The sequence below is a fragment of the Pseudophryne corroboree genome, chromosome 8 (genome assembly GCF_028390025.1).
Source record: "Pseudophryne corroboree isolate aPseCor3 chromosome 8, aPseCor3.hap2, whole genome shotgun sequence".
Classification (NCBI taxonomy): Eukaryota; Metazoa; Chordata; class Amphibia; order Anura; family Myobatrachidae; genus Pseudophryne; species Pseudophryne corroboree.
The window spans coordinates 375,824,059-375,849,058 of NC_086451.1; the positions used below are offsets into that span (position 1 = coordinate 375,824,059).

Consider the following 25,000-nt stretch of genomic DNA (forward strand, 5'->3'; position numbering starts at 1 on the left):
CCTAAGAAAGTATAGTAATATAAAGATTCAAGTAAAAAACATTTGTTTTGTTTCTTTGAGACAACTGTTTTGGATAATCTTACACTCAGATGTCAAACTTTAACCCAACAATAATTTCAATTATTAATTCTGAATAAAACTAATATTGTTTAGTATTCTACAATACCCCATTCAAGAAGTTTGAGAAACCTTAAACAAACTGAGAAATATATTTAATGGTTGATGTGCAATCTACAAAGTGTACTGAATAGTTTATAGACCAAAAGGTTAGAGATTCTTCACTTTGAATCATGTTTGATCTGATTTCATTATTATAATCCAAACATAAGATGTTATCTTTATCTAAAAATATATACACATAGATGTCAAACTTTGATCCAACAATAATTTTAGTTATTGATTCTGAAAGAAAATAATAATGTTTAGTATTCCACAATACCCAAGCCTAGAATTTTGAGAAACCTTAAATCAACTTAAAGATACATTGACTGCTGTGCAATCTACAAAGTTTGCTAAATAGTTTAAAGAACAAAGGTTTTGAGATATTTTACTTTGAGCTGTGTTTGTTCTGCTTTCATTATTATATTCCTTACAAAATATTTAATCTTAATGAAAAAAATACAGTATAAACAAATAACATTGAATGCAATGACCATGAAGGGACTCGAACCTTCAATCTTCTGATCCAAAGTCAGACGCCTTATCCATTAGGCCACGTGGTCAATGTCTGTCCAAACTTTAAAGCCTAAGAAAGTATAGTAATATAAAGATTCAAGTAAAAAACATATTTGTTTTGTTTCTTTGAGACAACTGTTTTGGATAATCTTACACTCAGATGACAAACTTTAATCCAACAATAATTTCAATTATTAATTCTGAATAAAACTAATATTGTTTAGTATTCTACAATACCCCATTCAAGAAGTTTGAGAAACCTTAAACAAACTGAAAAATATATTTAATGGTTGATGTGCAATCTACAAAGTTTACTGAATAGTTAAAAGACCAAAAGGTTAGAGATTCTTCACTTTGAATCATGTTTGATCTGATTTCATTATTATAATCCAAACATAAGATGTTATCTTTATCTAAAAATATATACACTTAGATGTCAAACTTTGATCCAACAATAATTTTAGTTATTGATTCTGAAAGAAAATAATAATGTTTAGTATTCCACAATACCCAAGCCTAGAATTTTGAGAAACCTTAAATCAACTTAAAGATACATTGACTGCTGTGCAATCTACAAAGTTTGCTAAATAGTTTAAAGAACAAAGGTTTTGAGATATTTTACTTTGAGCTGTGTTTGTTCTGATTTCATTATTATATTCCTTACATAATATTTAATCTTAATGAAAAAAATACAGTATAAACAAATAACATTGAATGCAATGACCACGAAGGGACTCGAATCCTCAATCTTCTGATCCGAAGTCAGACGCCTTATCCATTAGACCACGTGGTCAATGTCTGTCCAAAGATTAACGCCTAAGAAAGTATAGTAATATAAAGATTAAAGTAAAAACATATTTGTTTTGTTTCTTTGAGACAACTGTTTTGGATAATCTTACACTCAGATGACAAACTTTAATCCAACAATAATTTCAATTATTAATTCTGAATAAAACTAATATTGTTTAGTATTCTACAATACCCCATTCAAGAAGTTTGAGAAACCTTAAACAAACTGAGAAATATATTTAATGGTTGATGTGCAATCTACAAAGTTTACTGAATAGTTAAAAGACCAAAAGGTTAGAGATTCTTCACTTTGAATCATGTTTGATCTGATTTCATTATTATAATCCAAACATAAGATGTTATCTTTATCTAAAAATATATACACTTAGATGTCAAACTTTGATCCAACAATAATTTTAGTTATTGATTCTGAAAGAAAATAATAATGTTTAGTATTCCGCAATACCCAAGCCTAGAATTTTGAGAAACCTTAAATCAACTTAAAGATACATTGACTGCTGTGCAATCTACAAAGTTTGCTAAATAGTTTAAAGAACAAAGGTTTTGAGATATTTTACTTTGAGCTGTGTTTGTTCTGATTTCATTATTATATTCCTTACATAATATTTAATCTTAATGAAAAAAATACAGTATAAACAAATAACATTGAATGCAATGACCACGAAAGGACTCGAATCCACAATCTTCTGATCCGAAGTCAGACGCCTTATCCATTAGACCACGTGGTCAATGTCTGTCCAAACATTAACGCCTTAGAAAGTATAGTAATATAAAGATTCAAGTAAAAAACATATTTGTTTTGTTTCTTTGAGACAACTGTTTTGGATAATCTTACACTCAGATGACAAACTTTAATCCAACAATAATTTCAATTATTAATTCTGAATAAAACTAATATTGTTTAGTATTCTACAATACCCCATTCAAGAAGTTTGAGAAACCTTAAACAAACTGAGAAATATATTTAATGGTTGATGTGCAATCTACAAAGTTTACTGAATAGTTAAAAGACCTAAAGGTTAGAGATTCTTCACTTTGAATCATGTTTGATCTGATTTCATTATTATAATCCAAACATAAGATGTTATCTTTATCTAAAAATATATACACTTAGATGTCAAACTTTGATCCAACAATAATTTTAGTTATTTATTCTGAAAGAAAATAATAATGTTTAGTATTCCACAATACCCAAACCTAGAATTTTGAGAAACCTTAAATCAACTTAAAGATACATTGACTGCTGTGCAATCTACAAAGTTTGCTAAATAGTTTAAAGAACAAAGGTTTTGAGATATTTTACTTTGAGCTGTGTTTGTTCTGATTTCATTATTATATTCCTTACATAATATTTAATCTTAATGAAAAAAATACAGTATAAACAAATAACATTGAATGCAATGACCACGAAGGGATTCGAATCCTCAATCTTCTGATCCGAAGTCAGACGCCTTATCCATTAGACCACGTGGTCAATGTCTGTCCAAAGATTAACGCCTAAGAAAGTATAGTAATATAAAGATTCAAGTAAAAAACATATTTGTTTTGTTTCTTTGAGACAACTGTTTTGGATAATCTTACACTCAGATGACAAACTTTAATCCAACAATAATTTCAATTATTAATTCAGAATAAAACTAATATTGTTTAGTATTCTACAATACCCCATTCAAGAAGTTTGAGAAACCTTAAACAAACTGAGAAATATATTTAATGGTTGATGTGCAATCTACAAAGTTTACTGAATAGTTTAAAGACCAAAGGGTTAGAGATTCTTCACTTTGAATCATGTTTGTTCTGATTTCATTATTATAATCCAAACATAAGATGTTATCTTTATGTAAAAATATATACACCTAGATGACAAACTTTGATCCAACAATAATTTTAGTTATTGATTCTGAAAGAAAATAACAATGTTTAGTATTCCACAATACCCAAGCATAGAATTTTGAGAAACCTTAAATCAACTTAAAGATACATTGACTGCTGTGCAATCTACAAAGTTTGCTAAATAGTTTAAAGAACAAAGGATTTGAGATATTTTACTTTGAGCTGTGTTTGTTCTGATTTCATTATTATATTCCTTACAAAATATTTAATCTTAATGAAAAAAATACAGTATAAACAAATAACATTGAATGCAATGACCACGAAGGGACTCGAATCCTCAATCTTCTGATCCGAAGTCAGACGCCTTATCCATTAGACCACGTGGTCAATGTCTGTCCAAAGATTAACGCCTAAGAAAGTATAGTAATATAAAGATTCAAGTAAAAAACATATTTGTTTTGTTTCTTTGAGACAACTGTTTTGGATAATCTTACACTCAGATGACAAACTTTAATCCAACAATAATTTCAATTATTAATTCTGAATAAAACTAATATTGTTTAGTATTCTACAATACCCCATTCAAGAAGTTTGAGAAACCTTAAACAAACTGAGAAATATATTTAATGTTGATGTGCAATCTACAAAGTTTACTGAATAGTTTAAAGACCAAAGGGTTAGAGATTCTTCACTTTGAATCATGTTTGATCTGATTTCATTATTATAATCCAAACATAAGATGTTATCTTTATGTAAAAATATATAAACCTAGATGACAAACTTTGATCCAACAATAATTTTAGTTATTGATTCTGAAAGAAAATAATAATGTTTAGTATTCCACAATACCAAAGCCTAGAATTTTGAGAAACCTTAAATCAACTTAAAGATACATTGACTGCTGTGCAATCTACAAAGTTTGCTAAATAGTTTAAAGAACAAAGGTTTTGAGATATTTTACTTTGAGCTGTGTTTGTTCTGGTTTCATTATTATATTCCTTACAAAATATTTAATCTTAATGAAAAAAATACAGTATAAACAAATAACATTGAATGCAATGACCACGAAGGGACTCGAACCCTCAATCTTCTGACCCGAAGTCAGACGCCTTATCCATTAGGCCACGTGGTCAATGTCTGTCTAAAGATTAACGCCTAAGAAAGTATAGTAATATAAAGATTCAAGTAAAAAACACATTTGTTTTGTTTCTTTGAGACAACTGTTTTGGATAATCTTACACTCAGATGACAAACTTTAATCCAACAATAATTTCAATTATTAATTCTGAATAAAACTAATATTGTTTAGTATTCTACAATACCCCATTCAAGAAGTTTGAGAAACCTTAAACAAACTGAGAAATATATTTAATGGTTGATGTGCAATCTACAAAGTTTACTGAATAGTTTAAAGACCAAAGGGTTAGAGATTCTTCACTTTGAATCATGTTTGTTCTGATTTCATTATTATAATCCAAACATAAGATGTTATCTTTATGTAAAAATATATACACCTAGATGACAAACTTTGATCCAACAATAATTTTAGTTATTGATTCTGAAAGAAAATAACAATGTTTAGTATTCCACAATACCCAAGCCTAGAATTTTGAGAAACCTTAAATCAACTTAAAGATACATTGACTGCTGTGCAATCTACAAAGTTTGCTAAATAGTTTAAAAAACAAAGGTTTTGAGATATTTTACTTTGAGCTGTGTTTGTTCTGATTTCATTATTATATTCCTTACAAAATATTTAATCTTAATGAAAAAAATACAGTATAAACAAATAACATTGAATGCAATGACCACGAAGGGACTCGAATCCTCAATCTTCTGATCCGAAGTCAGACGCCTTATCCATTAGACCACGTGGTCAATGTCTGTCCAAAGATTAACGCCTAAGAAAGTATAGTAATATAAAGATTCAAGTAAAAAACATATTTGTTTTGTTTCTTTGAGACAACTGTTTTGGATAATCTTACACTCAGATGACAAACTTTAATCCAACAATAATTTCAATTATTAATTCTGATTAAAACTAATATTGTTTAGTATTCTACAATACCCCATTCAAGAAGTTTGAGAAACCTTAAACAAACTGAGAAATATATTTAATGGTTGATGTGCAATCTACAAAGTGTACTGAATAGTTTATAGACCAAAAGGTTAGAGATTCTTCACTTTGAATCATGTTTATCTGATTTCATTATTATAATCCAAACATAAGATGTTATCTTTATCTAAAAATATATACACATAGATGTCAAACTTTGATCCAACAATAATTTTAGTTATTGATTCTGAAAGAAAATAATAATGTTTAGTATTCCACAATACCCAAGCCTAGAATTTTGAGAAACCTTAAATCAACTTAAAGATACATTGACTGCTGTGCAATCTACAAAGTTTGCTAAATAGTTTAAAGAACAAAGGTTTTGAGATATTTTACTTTGAGCTGTGTTTGTTCTGCTTTCATTATTATATTCCTTACAAAATATTTAATCTTAATGAAAAAAATACAGTATAAACAAATAACATTGAATGCAATGACCATGAAGGGACTCGAACCTTCATTCTTCTGATCCAAAGTCAGACGCCTTATCCATTAGGCCACGTGGTCAATGTCTGTCCAAACTTTAAAGCCTAAGAAAGTATAGTAATATAAAGATTCAAGTAAAAAACATATTTGTTTTGTTTCTTTGAGACAACTGTTTTGGATAATCTTACACTCAGATGACAAACTTTAATCCAACAATAATTTCAATTATTAATTCTGAATAAAACTAATATTGTTTAGTATTCTACAATACCCCATTCAAGAAGTTTGAGAAACCTTAAACAAACTGAAAAATATATTTAATGGTTGATGTGCAATCTACAAAGTTTACTGAATAGTTAAAAGACCAAAAGGTTAGAGATTCTTCACTTTGAATCATGTTTGATCTGATTTCATTATTATAATCCAAACATAAGATGTTATCTTTATCTAAAAATATATACACTTAGATGTCAAACTTTGATCCAACAATAATTTTAGTTATTGATTCTGAAAGAAAATAATAATGTTTAGTATTCCACAATACCCAAGCCTAGAATTTTGAGAAACCTTAAATCAACTTAAAGATACATTGACTGCTGTGCAATCTACAAAGTTTGCTAAATAGTTTAAAGAACAAAGGTTTTGAGATATTTTACTTTGAGCTGTGTTTGTTCTGATTTCATTATTATATTCCTTACATAATATTTAATCTTAATGAAAAAAATACAGTATAAACAAATAACATTGAATGCAATGACCACGAAGGGACTCGAATCCTCAATCTTCTGATCCGAAGTCAGACGCCTTATCCATTAGACCACGTGGTCAATGTCTGTCCAAAGATTAACGCCTAAGAAAGTATAGTAATATAAAGATTAAAGTAAAAACATATTTGTTTTGTTTCTTTGAGACAACTGTTTTGGATAATCTTACACTCAGATGACAAACTTTAATCCAACAATAATTTCAATTATTAATTCTGAATAAAACTAATATTGTTTAGTATTCTACAATACCCCATTCAAGAAGTTTGAGAAACCTTAAACAAACTGAGAAATATATTTAATGGTTGATGTGCAATCTACAAAGTTTACTGAATAGTTAAAAGACCAAAAGGTTAGAGATTCTTCACTTTGAATCATGTTTGATCTGATTTCATTATTATAATCCAAACATAAGATGTTATCTTTATCTAAAAATATATACACTTAGATGTCAAACTTTGATCCAACAATAATTTTAGTTATTGATTCTGAAAGAAAATAATAATGTTTAGTATTCCGCAATACCTAAGCCTAGAATTTTGAGAAACCTTAAATCAACTTAAAGATACATTGACTGCTGTGCAATCTACAAAGTTTGCTAAATAGTTTAAAGAACAAAGGTTTTGAGATATTTTACTTTGAGCTGTGTTTGTTCTGATTTCATTATTATATTCCTTACATAATATTTAATCTTAATGAAAAAAATACAGTATAAACAAATAACATTGAATGCAATGACCACGAAGGGACTCGAATCCACAATCTTCTGATCCGAAGTCAGACGCCTTATCCATTAGACCACGTGGTCAATGTCTGTCCAAACATTAACGCCTTAGAAAGTATAGTAATATAAAGATTCAAGTAAAAAACATATTTGTTTTGTTTCTTTGAGACAACTGTTTTGGATAATCTTACACTCAGATGACAAACTTTAATCCAACAATAATTTCAATTATTAATTCTGAATAAAACTAATATTGTTTAGTATTCTACAATACCCCATTCAAGAAGTTTGAGAAACCTTAAACAAACTGAGAAATATATTTAATGGTTGATGTGCAATCTACAAAGTTTACTGAATAGTTAAAAGACCTAAAGGTTAGAGATTCTTCACTTTGAATCATGTTTGATCTGATTTCATTATTATAATCCAAACATAAGATGTTATCTTTATCTAAAAATATATACACTTAGATGTCAAACTTTGATCCAACAATAATTTTAGTTATTTATTCTGAAAGAAAATAATAATGTTTAGTATTCCACAATACCCAAACCTAGAATTTTGAGAAACCTTAAATCAACTTAAAGATACATTGACTGCTGTGCAATCTACAAAGTTTGCTAAATAGTTTAAAGAACAAAGGTTTTGAGATATTTTACTTTGAGCTGTGTTTGTTCTGATTTCATTATTATATTCCTTACATAATATTTAATCTTAATGAAAAAAATACAGTATAAACAAATAACATTGAATGCAATGACCACGAAGGGATTCGAATCCTCAATCTTCTGATCCGAAGTCAGACGCCTTATCCATTAGACCACGTGGTCAATGTCTGTCCAAAGATTAACGCCTAAGAAAGTATAGTAATATAAAGATTCAAGTAAAAAACATATTTGTTTTGTTTCTTTGAGACAACTGTTTTGGATAATCTTACACTCAGATGACAAACTTTAATCCAACAATAATTTCAATTATTAATTCAGAATAAAACTAATATTGTTTAGTATTCTACAATACCCCATTCAAGAAGTTTGAGAAACCTTAAACAAACTGAGAAATATATTTAATGGTTGATGTGCAATCTACAAAGTTTACTGAATAGTTTAAAGACCAAAGGGTTAGAGATTCTTCACTTTGAATCATGTTTGTTCTGATTTCATTATTATAATCCAAACATAAGATGTTATCTTTATGTAAAAATATATACACCTAGATGACAAACTTTGATCCAACAATAATTTTAGTTATTGATTCTGAAAGAAAATAACAATGTTTAGTATTCCACAATACCCAAGCATAGAATTTTGAGAAACCTTAAATCAACTTAAAGATACATTGACTGCTGTGCAATCTACAAAGTTTGCTAAATAGTTTAAAGAACAAAGGATTTGAGATATTTTACTTTGAGCTGTGTTTGTTCTGATTTCATTATTATATTCCTTACAAAATATTTAATCTTAATGAAAAAAATACAGTATAAACAAATAACATTGAATGCAATGACCACGAAGGGACTCGAATCCTCAATCTTCTGATCCGAAGTCAGACGCCTTATCCATTAGACCACGTGGTCAATGTCTGTCCAAAGATTAACGCCTAAGAAAGTATAGTAATATAAAGATTCAAGTAAAAAACATATTTGTTTTGTTTCTTTGAGACAACTGTTTTGGATAATCTTACACTCAGATGACAAACTTTAATCCAACAATAATTTCAATTATTAATTCTGAATAAAACTAATATTGTTTAGTATTCTACAATACCCCATTCAAGAAGTTTGAGAAACCTTAAACAAACTGAGAAATATATTTAATGTTGATGTGCAATCTACAAAGTTTACTGAATAGTTTAAAGACCAAAGGGTTAGAGATTCTTCACTTTGAATCATGTTTGATCTGATTTCATTATTATAATCCAAACATAAGATGTTATCTTTATGTAAAAATATATAAACCTAGATGACAAACTTTGATCCAACAATAATTTTAGTTATTGATTCTGAAAGAAAATAATAATGTTTAGTATTCCACAATACCAAAGCCTAGAATTTTGAGAAACCTTAAATCAACTTAAAGATACATTGACTGCTGTGCAATCTACAAAGTTTGCTAAATAGTTTAAAGAACAAAGGTTTTGAGATATTTTACTTTGAGCTGTGTTTGTTCTGGTTTCATTATTATATTCCTTACAAAATATTTAATCTTAATGAAAAAAATACAGTATAAACAAATAACATTGAATGCAATGACCACGAAGGGACTCGAACCCTCAATCTTCTGACCCGAAGTCAGACGCCTTATCCATTAGGCCACGTGGTCAATGTCTGTCTAAAGATTAACGCCTAAGAAAGTATAGTAATATAAAGATTCAAGTAAAAAACACATTTGTTTTGTTTCTTTGAGACAACTGTTTTGGATAATCTTACACTCAGATGACAAACTTTAATCCAACAATAATTTCAATTATTAATTCTGAATAAAACTAATATTGTTTAGTATTCTACAATACCCCATTCAAGAAGTTTGAGAAACCTTAAACAAACTGAGAAATATATTTAATGGTTGATGTGCAATCTACAAAGTTTACTGAATAGTTTAAAGACCAAAGGTTAGAGATTCTTCACTTTGAATCATGTTTGTTCTGATTTCATTATTATAATCCAAACATAAGATGTTATCTTTATGTAAAAATATATACACCTAGATGACAAACTTTGATCCAACAATAATTTTAGTTATTGATTCTGAAAGAAAATAACAATGTTTAGTATTCCACAATACCCAAGCCTAGAATTTTGAGAAACCTTAAATCAACTTAAAGATACATTGACTGCTGTGCAATCTACAAAGTTTGCTAAATAGTTTAAAAAACAAAGGTTTTGAGATATTTTACTTTGAGCTGTGTTTGTTCTGATTTCATTATTATATTCCTTACAAAATATTTAATCTTAATGAAAAAAATACAGTATAAACAAATAATATTGAATGCAATGACCACGAAGGGACTCGAACCTTCAATCTTCTGATCCAAAGTCAGACGCCTTATCCATTAGGCCACGTGGTCAATGTCTGTCCAAACTTTAAAGCCTAAGAAAGTATAGTAATATAAAGATTCAAGTAAAAAACATATTTGTTTTGTTTCTTTGAGACAACTGTTTTGGATAATCTTACACTCAGATGACAAACTTTAATCCAACAATAATTTCAATTATTAATTCTGAATAAAACTAATATTGTTTAGTATTCTACAATACCCCATTCAAGAAGTTTGAGAAACCTTAAACAAACTGAGAAATATATTTAATGGTTGATGTGCAATCTACAAAGTTTACTGAATAGTTAAAAGACCAAAAGGTTAGAGATTCTTCACTTTGAATCATGTTTGATCTGATTTCATTATTATAATCCAAACATAAGATGTTATCTTTATCTAAAAATATATACACTTAGATGTCAAACTTTGATCCAACAATAATTTTAGTTATTGATTCTGAAAGAAAATAATAATGTTTAGTATTCCACAATACCCAAGCCTAGAATTTTGAGAAAACTTAAATCAACTTAAAGATACATTGACTGCTGTGCAATCTACAAAGTTTGCTAAATAGTTTAAAGAACAAAGGTTTTGAGATATTTTACTTTGAGCTGTGTTTGTTCTGATTTCATTATTATATTCCTTACAAAATATTTAATCTTAATGAAAAAAATACAGTATAAACAAATAACATTGAATGCAATGACCACGAAGGGACTCAAATCCTCAATCTTCTGATCCGAAGTCAGACGCCTTATCCATTAGACCACGTGGTCAATGTCTGTCCAAAGATTAACGCCTAAGAAAGTATAGTAATATAAAGATTCAAGTAAAAAACATATTTGTTTTGTTTCTTTGAGACAACTGTTTTGGATAATCTTACACTCAGATGACAAACTTTAATCCAACAATAATTTCAATTATTAATTCTGATTAAAACTAATATTGTTTAGTATTCTACAATACCCCATTCAAGAAGTTTGAGAAACCTTAAACAAACTGAGAAATATATTTAATGGTTGATGTGCAATCTACAAAGTGTACTGAATAGTTTATAGACCAAAAGGTTAGAGATTCTTCACTTTGAATCATGTTTGATCTGATTTCATTATTATAATCCAAACATAAGATGTTATCTTTATCTAAAAATATATACACATAGATGTCAAACTTTGATCCAACAATAATTTTAGTTATTGATTCTGAAAGAAAATAATAATGTTTAGTATTCCACAATACCCAAGCCTAGAATTTTGAGAAACCTTAAATCAACTTAAAGATACATTGACTGCTGTGCAATCTACAAAGTTTGCTAAATAGTTTAAAGAACAAAGGTTTTGAGATATTTTACTTTGAGCTGTGTTTGTTCTGCTTTCATTATTATATTCCTTACAAAATATTTAATCTTAATGAAAAAAATACAGTATAAACAAATAACATTGAATGCAATGACCATGAAGGGACTCGAACCTTCAATCTTCTGATCCAAAGTCAGACGCCTTATCCATTAGGCCACGTGGTCAATGTCTGTCCAAACTTTAAAGCCTAAGAAAGTATAGTAATATAAAGATTCAAGTAAAAAACATATTTGTTTTGTTTCTTTGAGACAACTGTTTTGGATAATCTTACACTCAGATGACAAACTTTAATCCAACAATAATTTCAATTATTAATTCTGAATAAAACTAATATTGTTTAGTATTCTACAATACCCCATTCAAGAAGTTTGAGAAACCTTAAACAAACTGAAAAATATATTTAATGGTTGATGTGCAATCTACAAAGTTTACTGAATAGTTAAAAGACCAAAAGGTTAGAGATTCTTCACTTTGAATCATGTTTGATCTGATTTCATTATTATAATCCAAACATAAGATGTTATCTTTATCTAAAAATATATACACTTAGATGTCAAACTTTGATCCAACAATAATTTTAGTTATTGATTCTGAAAGAAAATAATAATGTTTAGTATTCCACAATACCCAAGCCTAGAATTTTGAGAAACCTTAAATCAACTTAAAGATACATTGACTGCTGTGCAATCTACAAAGTTTGCTAAATAGTTTAAAGAACAAAGGTTTTGAGATATTTTACTTTGAGCTGTGTTTGTTCTGATTTCATTATTATATTCCTTACATAATATTTAATCTTAATGAAAAAAATACAGTATAAACAAATAACATTGAATGCAATGACCACGAAGGGACTCGAATCCTCAATCTTCTGATCCGAAGTCAGACGCCTTATCCATTAGACCACGTGGTCAATGTCTGTCTAAAGATTAACGCCTAAGAAAGTATAGTAATATAAAGATTAAAGTAAAAACATATTTGTTTTGTTTCTTTGAGACAACTGTTTTGGATAATCTTACACTCAGATGACAAACTTTAATCCAACAATAATTTCAATTATTAATTCTGAATAAAACTAATATTGTTTAGTATTCTACAATACCCCATTCAAGAAGTTTGAGAAACCTTAAACAAACTGAGAAATATATTTAATGGTTGATGTGCAATCTACAAAGTTTACTGAATAGTTAAAAGACCAAAAGGTTAGAGATTCTTCACTTTGAATCATGTTTGATCTGATTTCATTATTATAATCCAAACATAAGATGTTATCTTTATCTAAAAATATATACACTTAGATGTCAAACTTTGATCCAACAATAATTTTAGTTATTGATTCTGAAAGAAAATAATAATGTTTAGTATTCCGCAATACCTAAGCCTAGAATTTTGAGAAACCTTAAATCAACTTAAAGATACATTGACTGCTGTGCAATCTACAAAGTTTGCTAAATAGTTTAAAGAACAAAGGTTTTGAGATATTTTACTTTGAGCTGTGTTTGTTCTGATTTCATTATTATATTCCTTACATAATATTTAATCTTAATGAAAAAAATACAGTATAAACAAATAACATTGAATGCAATGACCACGAAGGGACTCGAATCCACAATCTTCTGATCTGAAGTCAGACGCCTTATCCATTAGACCACGTGGTCAATGTCTGTCCAAACATTAACGCCTTAGAAAGTATAGTAATATAAAGATTCAAGTAAAAAACATATTTGTTTTGTTTCTTTGAGACAACTGTTTTGGATAATCTTACACTCAGATGACAAACTTTAATCCAACAATAATTTCAATTATTAATTCTGAATAAAACTAATATTGTTTAGTATTCTACAATACCCCATTCAAGAAGTTTGAGAAACCTTAAACAAACTGAGAAATATATTTAATGGTTGATGTGCAATCTACAAAGTTTACTGAATAGTTAAAAGACCTAAAGGTTAGAGATTCTTCACTTTGAATCATGTTTGATCTGATTTCATTATTATAATCCAAACATAAGATGTTATCTTTATCTAAAAATATATACACTTAGATGTCAAACTTTGATCCAACAATAATTTTAGTTATTTATTCTGAAAGAAAATAATAATGTTTAGTATTCCACAATACCCAAACCTAGAATTTTGAGAAACCTTAAATCAACTTAAAGATACATTGACTGCTGTGCAATCTACAAAGTTTGCTAAATAGTTTAAAGAACAAAGGTTTTGAGATATTTTACTTTGAGCTGTGTTTGTTCTGATTTCATTATTATATTCCTTACATAATATTTAATCTTAATGAAAAAAATACAGTATAAACAAATAACATTGAATGCAATGACCACGAAGGGATTCGAATCCTCAATCTTCTGATCCGAAGTCAGACGCCTTATCCATTAGACCACGTGGTCAATGTCTGTCCAAAGATTAACGCCTAAGAAAGTATAGTAATATAAAGATTCAAGTAAAAAACATATTTGTTTTGTTTCTTTGAGACAACTGTTTTGGATAATCTTACACTCAGATGACAAACTTTAATCCAACAATAATTTCAATTATTAATTCAGAATAAAACTAATATTGTTTAGTATTCTACAATACCCCATTCAAGAAGTTTGAGAAACCTTAAACAAACTGAGAAATATATTTAATGGTTGATGTGCAATCTACAAAGTTTACTGAATAGTTTAAAGACCAAAGGGTTAGAGATTCTTCACTTTGAATCATGTTTGTTCTGATTTCATTATTATAATCCAAACATAAGATGTTATCTTTATGTAAAAATATATACACCTAGATGACAAACTTTGATCCAACAATAATTTTAGTTATTGATTCTGAAAGAAAATAACAATGTTTAGTATTCCACAATACCCAAGCATAGAATTTTGAGAAACCTTAAATCAACTTAAAGATACATTGACTGCTGTGCAATCTACAAAGTTTGCTAAATAGTTTAAAAAACAAAGGATTTGAGATATTTTACTTTGAGCTGTGTTTGTTCTGATTTCATTATTATATTCCTTACAAAATATTTAATCTTAATGAAAAAAATACAGTATAAACAAATAACATTGAATGCAATGACCACGAAGGGACTCGAATCCTCAATCTTCTGATCCGAAGTCAGACGCCTTATCCATTAGACCACGTGGTCAATGTCTGTCCAAAGATTAACGCCTAAGAAAGTATAGTAATATAAAGATTCAAGTAAAAAACATATTTGTTTTGTTTCTTTGAGACAACTGTTTTGGATAATCTTACACTCAGATGACAAACTTTAATCCAACAATAATTTCAATTATTAATTCTGAATAAAACTAATATTGTTTAGTATTCTACAATACCCCATTCAAGAAGTTTGAGAAACCTTAAACAAACTGAGAAATATATTTAATGTTGATGTGCAATCTACAAAGTTTACTGAATAGTTTAAAGACCAAAGGGTTAGAGATTCTTCACTTTGAATCATGTTTGATCTGATTTCATTATTATAATCCAAACATAAGATGTTATCTTTATGTAAAAATATATAAACCTAGATGACAAACTTTGATCCAACAATAATTTTAGTTATTGATTCTGAAAGAAAATAATAATGTTTAGTATTCCACAATACCAAAGCCTAGAATTTTGAGAAACCTTAAATCAACTTAAAGATACATTGACTGCTGTGCAATCTACAAAGTTTGCTAAATAGTTTAAAGAACAAAGGTTTTGAGATATTTTACTTTGAGCTGTGTTTGTTCTGGTTTCATTATTATATTCCTTACAAAATATTTAATCTTAATGAAAAAAATACAGTATAAACAAATAACATTGAATGCAATGACCACGAAGGGACTCGAACCCTCAATCTTCTGACCCGAAGTCAGACGCCTTATCCATTAGGCCACGTGGTCAATGTCTGTCTAAAGATTAACGCCTAAGAAAGTATAGTAATATAAAGATTCAAGTAAAAAACACATTTGTTTTGTTTCTTTGAGACAACTGTTTTGGATAATCTTACACTCAGATGACAAACTTTAATCCAACAATAATTTCAATTATTAATTCTGAATAAAACTAATATTGTTTAGTATTCTACAATACCCCATTCAAGAAGTTTGAGAAACCTTAAACAAACTGAGAAATATATTTAATGGTTGATGTGCAATCTATAAAGTTTACTGAATAGTTTAAAGACCAAAGGGTTAGAGATTCTTCACTTTGAATCATGTTTGTTCTGATTTCATTATTATAATCCAAACATAAGATGTTATCTTTATGTAAAAATATATACACCTAGATGACAAACTTTGATCCAACAATAATTTTAGTTATTGATTCTGAAAGAAAATAACAATGTTTAGTATTCCACAATACCCAAGCCTAGAATTTTGAGAAACCTTAAATCAACTTAAAGATACATTGACTGCTGTGCAATCTACAAAGTTTGCTAAATAGTTTAAAAAACAAAGGTTTTGAGATATTTTACTTTGAGCTGTGTTTGTTCTGATTTCATTATTATATTCCTTACAAAATATTTAATCTTAATGAAAAAAATACAGTATAAACAAATAATATTGAATGCAATGACCACGAAGGGACTCGAACCTTCAATCTTCTGATCCAAAGTCAGACGCCTTATCCATTAGGCCACGTGGTCAATGTCTGTCCAAACTTTAAAGCCTAAGAAAGTATAGTAATATAAAGATTCAAGTAAAAAACATATTTGTTTTGTTTCTTTGAGACAACTGTTTTGGATAATCTTACACTCAGATGACAAACTTTAATCCAACAATAATTTCAATTATTAATTCTGAATAAAACTAATATTGTTTAGTATTCTACAATACCCCATTCAAGAAGTTTGAGAAACCTTAAACAAACTGAGAAATATATTTAATGGTTGATGTGCAATCTACAAAGTTTACTGAATAGTTAAAAGACCAAAAGGTTAGAGATTCTTCACTTTGAATCATGTTTGATCTGATTTCATTATTATAATCCAAACATAAGATGTTATCTTTATCTAAAAATATATACACTTAGATGTCAAACTTTGATCCAACAATAATTTTAGTTATTGATTCTGAAAGAAAATAATAATGTTTAGTATTCCACAATACCCAAGCCTAGAATTTTGAGAAAACTTAAATCAACTTAAAGATACATTGACTGCTGTGCAATCTACAAAGTTTGCTAAATAGTTTAAAGAACAAAGGTTTTGAGATATTTTACTTTGAGCTGTGTTTGTTCTGATTTCATTATTATATTCCTTACAAAATATTTAATCTTAATGAAAAAAATACAGTATAAACAAATAACATTGAATGCAATGACCACGAAGGGGCTCGAACCCTCAATCTTCTGATCCGAAGTCAGATGCCTTATCCATTAGGCCACGTGGTCAATGTCTGTGCAAAGTTTAACGCCTAAGAAAGTATAGTAATATAAAGATTCAAGTAAAAAACATATTTGTTTTGTTTCTTTGAGACAACTGTTTTGGATAATCTTACACTCAGATGACAAACTTTAATCCAACAATAATTTCAATTATTAATTCTGAATAAAACTAATATTGTTTAGTATTCTACAATACCCCATTCAAGAAGTTTGAGAAACCTTAAACAAACTGAGAAATATATTTAATGGTTGATGTGCAATCTACAAAGTTTACTGAATAGTTAAAAGACCAAAAGGTTAGAGATTCTTCACTTTGAATCATGTTTGATCTGATTTCATTATTATAATCCAAACATAAGATGTTATCTTTATCTAAAAATATATACACTTAGATGTCAAACTTTGATCCAACAATAATTTTAGTTATTGATTCTGAAAGAAAATAATAATGTTTAGTATTCCACAATACCCAAGCCTAGAATTTTGAGAAACCTTAAATCAACTTAAAGATACATTGACTGCTGTGCAATCTACAAAGTTTGCTAAATAGTTTAAAGAACAAAGGTTTTGAGATATTTTACTTTGAGCTGTGTTTGTTCTGCTTTCATTATTATATTCCTTACAAAATATTTAATCTTAATGAAAAAAATACAGTATAAACAAATAACATTGAATGCAATGACCATGAAGGGACTCGAACCTTCAATCTTCTGATCCAAAGTCAGACGCCTTATCCATTAGGCCACGTGGTCAATGTCTGTCCAAACTTTGAAGCCTAAGAAAGTATAGTAATATAAAGATTCAAGTAAAAAACATATTTGTTTTGTTTCTTTGAGACAACTGTTTTGGATAATCTTACACTCAGATGACAAACTTTAATCCAACAATAATTTCAATTATTAATTCTGAATAAAACTAATATTGTTTAGTGTTCTACAATACCCCATTCAAGAAGTTTGAGAAACCTTAAACAAACTGAAAAATATATTTAATGGTTGATGTGCAATCTACAAAGTTTACTGAATAGTTAAAAGACCAAAAGGTTAGAGATTCTTCACTTTGATTCATGTTTGATCTGATTTCATTATTATAATCCAAACATAAGATGTTATCTTTATCTAAAAATATATACACTTAGATGTCAAACTTTGATCCAACAATAATTTTAGTTATTGATTCTGAAAGAAAATAATAATGTTTAGTATTCCACAATACCCAAGCCTAGAATTTTGAGAAACCTTAAATCAACTTAAAGATACATTGACTGCTGTGCAATCTACAAAGTTTGCTAAATAGTTTAAAGAACAAAGGTTTTGAGATATTTTACTTTGAGCTGTGTTTGTTCTGATTTCATTATTATATTCCTTACATAATATTTAATCTTAATGAAAAAAATACAGTATAAACAAATAACATTGAATGCAATGACCACGAAGGGACTCGAATCCACAATCTTCTGACCTGAAGTCAGACGCCTTATCCATTAGACCACGTGGTCAATGTCTATCCAAACATTAACGCCTTAGAAAGTATAGTAATATAAAGATTCAAGTAAAAAACATATTTGTTTTGTTTCTTTGAGACAACTGTTTTGGATAATCTTACACTCAGATGACAAACTTTAATCCAACAATAATTTCAATTATTAATTCTGAATAAAACTAATATTGTTTAGTATTCTACAATACCCCATTCAAGAAGTTTGAGAAACCTTAAACAAACTGAGAAATATATTTAATGGTTGATGTGCAATCTACAAAGTTTACTGAATAGTTAAAAGACCTAAAGGTTAGAGATTCTTCACTTTGAATCATGTTTGATCTGATTTCATTATTATAATCCAAACATAAGATGTTATCTTTATCTAAAAATATATACACTTAGATGTCAAACTTTGATCCAACAATAATTTTAGTTATTTATTCTGAAAGAAAATAATAATGTTTAGTATTCCACAATACCCAAGCCTAGAATTTTGAGAAACCTTAAATCAACTTAAAGATACATTGACTGCTGTGCAATCTACAAAGTTTGCTAAATAGTTTAAAGAACAAAGGTTTTGAGATATTTTACTTTGAGCTGTGTTTGTTCTGATTTCATTATTATATTCCTTACATAATATTTAATCTTAATGAAAAAAATACAGTATAAACAAATAACATTGAATGCAATGACCACGAAGGGATTCGAATCCTCAATCTTCTGATCCGAAGTCAGACGCCTTATCCATTAGACCACGTGGTCAATGTCTGTCCAAAGATTAACGCCTAAGAAAGTATAGTAATATAAAGATTCAAGTAAAAAACATATTTGTTTTGTTTCTTTGAGACAACTGTTTTGGATAATCTTACACTCAGATGACAAACTTTAATCCAACAATAATTTCAATTATTAATTCAGAATAAAACTAATATTGTTTAGTATTCTACAATACCCCATTCAAGAAGTTTGAGAAACCTTAAACAAACTGAGAAATATATTTAATGGTTGATGTGCAATCTACAAAGTTTACTGAATAGTTTAAAGACCAAAGGGTTAGAGATTCTTCACTTTGAATCATGTTTGTTCTGATTTCATTATTATAATCCAAACATAAGATGTTATCTTTATGTAAAAATATATACACCTAGATGACAAACTTTGATCCAACAATAATTTTAGTTATTGATTCTGAAAGAAAATAACAATGTTTAGTATTCCACAATACCCAAGCATAGAATTTTGAGAAACCTTAAATCAACTTAAAGATACATTGACTGCTGTGCAATCTACAAAGTTTGCTAAATAGTTTAAAGAACAAAGGTTTTGAGATATTTTACTTTGAGCTGTGTTTGTTCTGATTTCATTATTATATTCCTTACAAAATATTTAATCTTAATGAAAAAAATACAGTATAAACAAATAACATTGAATGCAATGACCACGAAGGGACTCGAATCCTCAATCTTCTGATCCGAAGTCAGACGCCTTATCCATTAGACCACGTGGTCAATGTCTGTCCAAAGATTAACGCCTAAGAAAGTATAGTAATATAAAGATTCAAGTAAAAAACATATTTGTTTTGTTTCTTTGAGACAACTGTTTTGGATAATCTTACACTCAGATGACAAACTTTAATCCAACAATAATTTCAATTATTAATTCTGAATAAAACTAATATTGTTTAGTATTCTACAATACCCCATTCAAGAAGTTTGAGAAACCTTAAACAAACTGAGAAATATATTTAATGTTGATGTGCAATCTACAAAGTTTACTGAATAGTTTAAAGACCAAAGGGTTAGAGATTCTTCACTTTGAATCATGTTTGATCTGATTTCATTATTATAATCCAAACATAAGATGTTATCTTTATGTAAAAATATATAAACCTAGATGACAAACTTTGATCCAACAATAATTTTAGTTATTGATTCTGAAAGAAAATAATAATGTTTAGTATTCCACAATACCCAAGCCTAGAATTTTGAGAAACCTTAAATCAACTTAAAGATACATTGACTGCTGTGCAATCTACAAAGTTTGCTAAATAGTTTAAAGAACAAAGGTTTTGAGATATTTTACTTTGAGCTGTGTTTGTTCTGGTTTCATTATTATATTCCTTACAAAATATTTAATCTTAATGAAAAAAATACAGTATAAACAAATAACATTGAATGCAATGACCACGAAGGGACTCGAACCCTCAATCTTCTGACCCGAAGTCAGACGCCTTATCCATTAGGCCACGTGGTCAATGTCTGTCTAAAGATTAACGCCTAAGAAAGTATAGTAATATAAAGATTCAAGTAAAAAACACATTTGTTTTGTTTCTTTGAGACAACTGTTTTGGATAATCTTACACTCAGATGACAAACTTTAATCCAACAATAATTTCAATTATTAATTCTGAATAAAACTAATATTGTTTAGTATTCTACAATACCCCATTCAAGAAGTTTGAGAAACCTTAAACAAACTGAGAAATATATTTAATGTTGATGTGCAATCTACAAAGTTTACTGAATAGTTTAAAGACCAAAGGGTTAGAGATTCTTCACTTTGAATCATGTTTGATCTGATTTCATTATTATAATCCAAACATAAGATGTTATCTTTATGTAAAAATATATAAACCTAGATGACAAACTTTGATCCAACAATAATTTTAGTTATTGATTCTGAAAGAAAATAATAATGTTTAGTATTCCACAATACCCAAGCCTAGAATTTTGAGAAACCTTAAATCAACTTAAAGATACATTGACTGCTGTGCAATCTACAAAGTTTGCTAAATAGTTTAAAGAACAAAGGTTTTGAGATATTTTACTTTGAGCTGTGTTTGTTCTGGTTTCATTATTATATTCCTTACAAAATATTTAATCTTAATGAAAAAAATACAGTATAAACAAATAACATTGAATGCAATGACCACGAAGGGACTCGAACCCTCAATCTTCTGACCCGAAGTCAGACGCCTTATCCATTAGGCCACGTGGTCAATGTCTGTCTAAAGATTAACGCCTAAGAAAGTATAGTAATATAAAGATTCAAGTAAAAAACACATTTGTTTTGTTTCTTTGAGACAACTGTTTTGGATAATCTTACACTCAGATGACAAACTTTAATCCAACAATAATTTCAATTATTAATTCTGAATAAAACTAATATTGTTTAGTATTCTACAATACCCCATTCAAGAAGTTTGAGAAACCTTAAACAAACTGAGAAATATATTTAATGGTTGATGTGCAATCTACAAAGTTTACTGAATAGTTTAAAGACCAAAGGGTTAGAGATTCTTCACTTTGAATCATGTTTGTTCTGATTTCATTATTATAATCCAAACATAAGATGTTATCTTTATGTAAAAATATATACACCTAGATGACAAACTTTGATCCAACAATAATTTTAGTTATTGATTCTGAAAGAAAATAACAATGTTTAGTATTCCACAATACCCAAGCCTAGAATTTTGAGAAACCTTAAATCAACTTAAAGATACATTGACTGCTGTGCAATCTACAAAGTTTGCTAAATAGTTTAAAAAACAAAGGTTTTGAGATATTTTACTTTGAGCTGTGTTTGTTCTGATTTCATTATTATATTCCTTACAAAATATTTAATCTTAATGAAAAAAATACAGTATAAACAAATAACATTGAATGCAATGACCACGAAGGGACTCGAATCCTCAATCTTCTGATCCGAAGTCAGACGCCTTATCCATTAGACCACGTGGTCAATGTCTGTCCAAAGATTAACGCCTAAGAAAGTATAGTAATATAAAGATTCAAGTAAAAAACATATTTGTTTTGTTTCTTTGAGACAACTGTTTTGGATAATCTTACACTCAGATGACAAACTTTAATCCAACAATAATTTCAATTATTAATTCTGATTAAAACTAATATTGTTTAGTATTCTACAATACCCCATTCAAGAAGTTTGAGAAACCTTAAACAAACTGAGAAATATATTTAATGGTTGATGTGCAATCTACAAAGTTTACTGAATAGTTTATAGACCAAAAGGTTAGAGATTCTTCACTTTGAATCATGTTTGATCTGATTTCATTATTATAATCCAAACATAAGATGTTATCTTTATCTAAAAATATATACACATAGATGTCAAACTTTGATCCAACAATAATTTTAGTTATTGATTCTGAAAGAAAATAATAATGTTTAGTATTCCACAATACCCAAGCCTAGAATTTTGAGAAACCTTAAATCAACTTAAAGATACATTGACTGCTGTGCAATCTACAAAGTTTGCTAAATAGTTTAAAGAACAAAGGTTTTGAGATATTTTACTTTGAGCTGTGTTTGTTCTGCTTTCATTATTATATTCCTTACAAAATATTTAATCTTAATGAAAAAAATACAGTATAAACAAATAACATTGAATGCAATGACCACGAAGGGACTCGAACCTTCAATCTTCTGATCCAAAGTCAGACGCCTTATCCATTAGGCCACGTGGTCAATGTCTGTCCAAACTTTAAAGCCTAAGAAAGTATAGTAATATAAAGATTCAAGTAAAAAACATATTTGTTTTGTTTCTTTGAGACAACTGTTTTGGATAATCTTACACTCAGATGACAAACTTTAATCCAACAATAATTTCAATTATTAATTCTGAATAAAACTAATATTGTTTAGTATTCTACAATACCCCATTCAAGAAGTTTGAGAAACCTTAAACAAACTGAGAAATATATTTAATGGTTGATGTGCAATCTACAAAGTTTACTGAATAGTTAAAAGACCAAAAGGTTAGAGATTCTTCACTTTGAATCATGTTTGATCTGATTTCATTATTATAATCCAAACATAAGATGTTATCTTTATCTAAAAATATATACACTTAGATGTCAAACTTTGATCCAACAATAATTTTAGTTATTGATTCTGAAAGAAAATAATAATGTTTAGTATTCCACAATACCCAAGCCTAGAATTTTGAGAAAACTTAAATCAACTTAAAGATACATTGACTGCTGTGCAATCTACAAAGTTTGCTAAATAGTTTAAAGAACAAAGGTTTTGAGATATTTTACTTTGAGCTGTGTTTGTTCTGATTTCATTATTATATTCCTTACAAAATATTTAATCTTAATGAAAAAAATACAGTATAAACAAATAACATTGAATGCAATGACCACGAAGGGACTCAAATCCTCAATCTTCTGATCCGAAGTCAGACGCCTTATCCATTAGACCACGTGGTCAATGTCTGTCCAAAGATTAACACCTAAGAAAGTATAGTAATATAAAGATTCAAGTAAAAAACATATTTGTTTTGTTTCTTTGAGACAACTGTTTTGGATAATCTTACACTCAGATGACAAACTTTAATCCAACAATAATTTCAATTATTAATTCTGAATAAAACTAATATTGTTTAGTATTCTACAATACCCCATTCAAGAAGTTTGAGAAACCTTAAACAAACTGAGAAATATATTTAATGGTTGATGTGCAATCTACAAAGTTTACTGAATAGTTAAAAGACCTAAAGGTTAGAGATTCTTCACTTTGAATCATGTTTGATCTGATTTCATTATTATAATCCAAACATAAGATGTTATCTTTATCTAAAAATATATACACTTAGATGTCAAACTTTGATCCAACAATAATTTTAGTTATTTATTCTGAAAGAAAATAATAATGTTTAGTATTCCACAATACCCAAGCCTAGAATTTTGAGAAACCTTCAATCAACTTAAAGATACATTGACTGCTGTGCAATCTACAAAGTTTGCTAAATAGTTTAAAGAACAAAGGTTTTGAGATATTTTACTTTGAGCTGTGTTTGTTCTGATTTCATTATTATATTCCTTACATAATATTTAATCTTAATGAAAAAAATACAGTATAAACAAATAACATTGAATGCAATGACCACGAAGGGACTCGAATCCACAATCTTCTGACCTGAAGTCAGACGCCTTATCCATTAGACCACGTGGTCAATGTCTATCCAAACATTAACGCCTTAGAAAGTATAGTAATATAAAGATTCAAGTAAAAAACATATTTGTTTTGTTTCTTTGAGACAACTGTTTTGGATAATCTTACACTCAGATGACAAACTTTAATCCAACAATAATTTCAATTATTAATTCTGAATAAAACTAATATTGTTTAGTATTCTACAATACCCCATTCAAGAAGTTTGAGAAACCTTAAACAAACTGAGAAATATATTTAATGGTTGATGTGCAATCTACAAAGTTTACTGAATAGTTTAAAGACCAAAGGGTTAGAGATTCTTCACTTTGAATCATGTTTGATCTGATTTCATTATTATAATCCAAACATAAGATGTTATCTTTATGTAAAAATATATAAACCTAGATGACAAACTTTGATCCAACAATAATTTTA

General features: G+C 28.1%; 22 non-coding genes across 22 annotated transcripts; all 22 read right to left on the bottom strand.

Moving 5' to 3' along the window:
* Positions 1 to 1,395: 1,395 nt before the first annotated feature.
* TRNAR-UCG (transfer RNA arginine (anticodon UCG)) lies at positions 1,396 to 1,468 on the bottom strand. The gene has a single exon. It is a non-coding gene; the product is annotated as a tRNA-Arg (tRNA).
* A 1,418-nt stretch (positions 1,469 to 2,886) lies between these two features.
* On the bottom strand, positions 2,887 to 2,959 carry TRNAR-UCG (transfer RNA arginine (anticodon UCG)). The gene has a single exon. It is a non-coding gene; the product is annotated as a tRNA-Arg (tRNA).
* Positions 2,960 to 3,632: 673 nt separating this feature from the next.
* Positions 3,633 to 3,705, bottom strand: TRNAR-UCG (transfer RNA arginine (anticodon UCG)). Its single transcript has one exon. It is a non-coding gene; the product is annotated as a tRNA-Arg (tRNA).
* A 672-nt stretch (positions 3,706 to 4,377) lies between these two features.
* Positions 4,378 to 4,450, bottom strand: TRNAR-UCG (transfer RNA arginine (anticodon UCG)). The gene has a single exon. It is a non-coding gene; the product is annotated as a tRNA-Arg (tRNA).
* A 673-nt stretch (positions 4,451 to 5,123) lies between these two features.
* Positions 5,124 to 5,196, bottom strand: TRNAR-UCG (transfer RNA arginine (anticodon UCG)). Its single transcript has one exon. It is a non-coding gene; the product is annotated as a tRNA-Arg (tRNA).
* A 1,418-nt stretch (positions 5,197 to 6,614) lies between these two features.
* On the bottom strand, positions 6,615 to 6,687 carry TRNAR-UCG (transfer RNA arginine (anticodon UCG)). The gene has a single exon. It is a non-coding gene; the product is annotated as a tRNA-Arg (tRNA).
* A 1,418-nt stretch (positions 6,688 to 8,105) lies between these two features.
* TRNAR-UCG (transfer RNA arginine (anticodon UCG)) lies at positions 8,106 to 8,178 on the bottom strand. Its single transcript has one exon. It is a non-coding gene; the product is annotated as a tRNA-Arg (tRNA).
* A 673-nt stretch (positions 8,179 to 8,851) lies between these two features.
* TRNAR-UCG (transfer RNA arginine (anticodon UCG)) lies at positions 8,852 to 8,924 on the bottom strand. Its single transcript has one exon. It is a non-coding gene; the product is annotated as a tRNA-Arg (tRNA).
* A 672-nt stretch (positions 8,925 to 9,596) lies between these two features.
* Positions 9,597 to 9,669, bottom strand: TRNAR-UCG (transfer RNA arginine (anticodon UCG)). Its single transcript has one exon. It is a non-coding gene; the product is annotated as a tRNA-Arg (tRNA).
* A 672-nt stretch (positions 9,670 to 10,341) lies between these two features.
* On the bottom strand, positions 10,342 to 10,414 carry TRNAQ-UUG (transfer RNA glutamine (anticodon UUG)). Its single transcript has one exon. It is a non-coding gene; the product is annotated as a tRNA-Gln (tRNA).
* Positions 10,415 to 12,579: 2,165 nt separating this feature from the next.
* Positions 12,580 to 12,652, bottom strand: TRNAR-UCG (transfer RNA arginine (anticodon UCG)). Its single transcript has one exon. It is a non-coding gene; the product is annotated as a tRNA-Arg (tRNA).
* A 1,418-nt stretch (positions 12,653 to 14,070) lies between these two features.
* Positions 14,071 to 14,143, bottom strand: TRNAR-UCG (transfer RNA arginine (anticodon UCG)). The gene has a single exon. It is a non-coding gene; the product is annotated as a tRNA-Arg (tRNA).
* A 673-nt stretch (positions 14,144 to 14,816) lies between these two features.
* Positions 14,817 to 14,889, bottom strand: TRNAR-UCG (transfer RNA arginine (anticodon UCG)). The gene has a single exon. It is a non-coding gene; the product is annotated as a tRNA-Arg (tRNA).
* Positions 14,890 to 15,561: 672 nt separating this feature from the next.
* Positions 15,562 to 15,634, bottom strand: TRNAR-UCG (transfer RNA arginine (anticodon UCG)). Its single transcript has one exon. It is a non-coding gene; the product is annotated as a tRNA-Arg (tRNA).
* Positions 15,635 to 16,307: 673 nt separating this feature from the next.
* Positions 16,308 to 16,380, bottom strand: TRNAQ-UUG (transfer RNA glutamine (anticodon UUG)). The gene has a single exon. It is a non-coding gene; the product is annotated as a tRNA-Gln (tRNA).
* Positions 16,381 to 17,053: 673 nt separating this feature from the next.
* TRNAR-UCG (transfer RNA arginine (anticodon UCG)) lies at positions 17,054 to 17,126 on the bottom strand. Its single transcript has one exon. It is a non-coding gene; the product is annotated as a tRNA-Arg (tRNA).
* Positions 17,127 to 19,291: 2,165 nt separating this feature from the next.
* On the bottom strand, positions 19,292 to 19,364 carry TRNAR-UCG (transfer RNA arginine (anticodon UCG)). The gene has a single exon. It is a non-coding gene; the product is annotated as a tRNA-Arg (tRNA).
* Positions 19,365 to 20,037: 673 nt separating this feature from the next.
* On the bottom strand, positions 20,038 to 20,110 carry TRNAR-UCG (transfer RNA arginine (anticodon UCG)). The gene has a single exon. It is a non-coding gene; the product is annotated as a tRNA-Arg (tRNA).
* A 672-nt stretch (positions 20,111 to 20,782) lies between these two features.
* Positions 20,783 to 20,855, bottom strand: TRNAR-UCG (transfer RNA arginine (anticodon UCG)). The gene has a single exon. It is a non-coding gene; the product is annotated as a tRNA-Arg (tRNA).
* A 672-nt stretch (positions 20,856 to 21,527) lies between these two features.
* TRNAR-UCG (transfer RNA arginine (anticodon UCG)) lies at positions 21,528 to 21,600 on the bottom strand. The gene has a single exon. It is a non-coding gene; the product is annotated as a tRNA-Arg (tRNA).
* A 673-nt stretch (positions 21,601 to 22,273) lies between these two features.
* Positions 22,274 to 22,346, bottom strand: TRNAR-UCG (transfer RNA arginine (anticodon UCG)). Its single transcript has one exon. It is a non-coding gene; the product is annotated as a tRNA-Arg (tRNA).
* A 673-nt stretch (positions 22,347 to 23,019) lies between these two features.
* TRNAQ-UUG (transfer RNA glutamine (anticodon UUG)) lies at positions 23,020 to 23,092 on the bottom strand. The gene has a single exon. It is a non-coding gene; the product is annotated as a tRNA-Gln (tRNA).
* Between the last annotated feature and the right edge of the window lie 1,908 nt (positions 23,093 to 25,000).